Here is a 2,737-nt window from a genome sequence, read left to right on the forward strand (position 1 = left end):
CCTGGCGAGGCCTGTAACCTGGCGACCACCGTGTATGGGAGCTCATATTCAGGAAGGCCTGGTGAGGCCTATAACTTGATAACCACAGAATGTGGGAGCTCATATTCAACCACAGTATGTGGGAGCTCATTTTCAGGAAGGCCTAGTGAGGCCTATGACCTGATAACCACATTATATGGGAGCTATATTCAAGAAGGCCTGGAGGGGCCTATAACTTGATAACCACAGTATGTGGGAGCTCATATTCAGGAAGGCCTAGTGAGGCCTATGACCTGATAACCATAATATGTGGGAGCTCATTCAACCATAGTATGTGGAAGCTCATATTCAGGAAGGCCTAGTGAGGCCTATAACCTGATAACCACATTACTCCTTGACAGTCAATTCCTGGGAGCTCACCTCAGGGAGGCCCAAGCGCTGTCCGGTTGCAAAATGGGGACGGTCTGGTCAAGGAGGCCTGATAAGACCTACTACCTGACCATCGAAAAAATCTTAGATTTACTTTCTTACCCACAACATTTTGCCCCAGACTCTAAAACAGGAAACGTGGTCTGAAAAGAAACAGAAATATGTTAATTTCACATTTTACAAAAAGACCAGAATTACACCTGCTCTTTTTGTTCACTGCTCATCATTTTAATTCCTTAATTAAAATGCAGCCAAAAACACTGGATAACGCGATCTGGATGATAGGCTGAATTACTAAATATCTAACTTCATAAAAGTCAGATAATATTCCATCATTTTAATTCATAGAATTAAATGCAGCCATAATCACCAGACAATACTGTTTTAACATTTATACGTTCTCGTAGTCTACACACTGCCTCGGCAAGCGCGAGAAACGAGCCGTTAAATATATTTGGCTTTCATCCCTCGAGAAGAAAGTCAACAGGTGCGAGGTTGAAACATCCGACAGCGCACAGATTTTTTTCTTTCTCACGCGCGCCGAGATATTTCTTAATGAACACTGCCAGCACCCTCAGGAACTGACTGTGAACGCCTCGTACCCAAACAGTATTGTTTACACAGATCGCCACAGGGCTCAGATGCTGAACCCTCCTCCCTCGAGAAAAGGGTCAGACGAGAGCGGAGCATCTTTGAATGAAAAACGCTCACAGTTTGCACTCGAGAGAGCCTCCCGCGCTTCAGCGATATTCTCAAAACAGACAAACAGTCCCTGAAGACGAAAAGATGTTGTCATGTGTGCAAGGCTCCCCTTTATACATCCAGGTCGCGCGTTAATCATCAAGCTGATGATTCACGGGCTGTCGCCGGTCAACATGATTGACGTGAGTTGATATTTATTTCAGACACCTGTCACGCCTGAGGCGTTCCCCATAGCGTCATTCTGACGTAGTGTAGAGTTCCCTTTCGAAAGGGAACTGAGATCTTTCTGTCACTCCATTGACAGTCTACACAATTTGCCCAATAACATGCATTTCTGTAAAAAAGCAGAAAGACACAATAATTATTAAATGCTGGGAGTGCATCTGTTTCACCCCAGCCATTATCTTCTGTTTTTACATGTTACCAGTGCATCTTTTTTTTTTTAATTTATGTGAATAAACAAATATTTTTTTTTATACAAAAACAGCTTTTTATGTAAAATTCACTTTATAAAAGACCCACACTTATAACTTTCATTCATGGTTTAGTGTAAGATTTTTGCCCATCTTGTGGAAAATGCTGTTTTAAAAGTTAAAAATTATCACTTTAACCAGTAGATCGCTGCAGAGCTCAACTATTTGCTATTTGACTAACTGAAATAATCTTTTCAAAAGTTTTTCCAGTTGGATTCATGTCTACATATTATAAGATCACAATTATAACAATAAAATTACTTTGTCAAAGGGTAGCATTTTTTGTACTGATATAGCAAATAGTGGAGCTCTGCAGTACTTTTTTACTTTTAAAACAGATTTCCAAAAAATTATACACTAAACCATGTCAAATTATCCATGTTATCCCCATGAATGAAAGTTAGAAATGTGGGTCTTTTAAGTGAATTTTACATAAAAAGCTGTTTTTGTATAAAAAACATTTGTTTATTTATATAAAATTTTAAATGTATAATAAATCCTCCAAAAACTGCACAAATGTGGAGTAAAAACATTAATAAACTGAGTAAAATTAGGCTATATTTTGTTGCCTGGGGTCTCTGGAGACCCCAAACAACCCGAGTGTAAACCACAAACGAACAGCGCCCAAGGGTTAACGTTTGTGGAGCACAATTTGATGGAAGAGCAAAAACTAACAGTTCATTTTCATTAGTTTTTTAGCGCAATTTTCCACCGGACAAAATTGCGATTGTTAACTCATGATTTCTGTTCTGTCTGTGCGCACCAATCTTGCACTTCTATCTCCTCCTCAACCAGACCACCTAGAGACTTCGGGTTTTCGGCATTATGTTAAGGAAGGTCTAATCTCGGGAACGCAAAAAAAAAAAAAAAAAAAAAAAATTCCAGGAAAAGATTAACTATCTCTTAGTGTTGTGATCCCATGACATCAGAAAATTGCGCTAAAACACTCGGTGAGTTTTTATTACTTGTTTTTTGCTACGGGTCATTAGATCTTGCATTCTGCACACTCAGCATTCAGGCAACAGAGATAAATGAGTGTGGTTGGATTACATTTATTTGAATGAATAAACGAGGGAGAGAGAGAAAGATTGTGCATATGTGAATTACCTGTGTCTGTGCAGCATCACTCTAGTGAAGCTGTCAGTTTAATTACT

This window comes from Abramis brama (genome assembly GCF_963993115.1).
Source record: "Abramis brama genome assembly, chromosome: 13".
In the NCBI taxonomy this organism is placed as follows: domain Eukaryota; kingdom Metazoa; phylum Chordata; class Actinopteri; order Cypriniformes; family Leuciscidae; genus Abramis; species Abramis brama.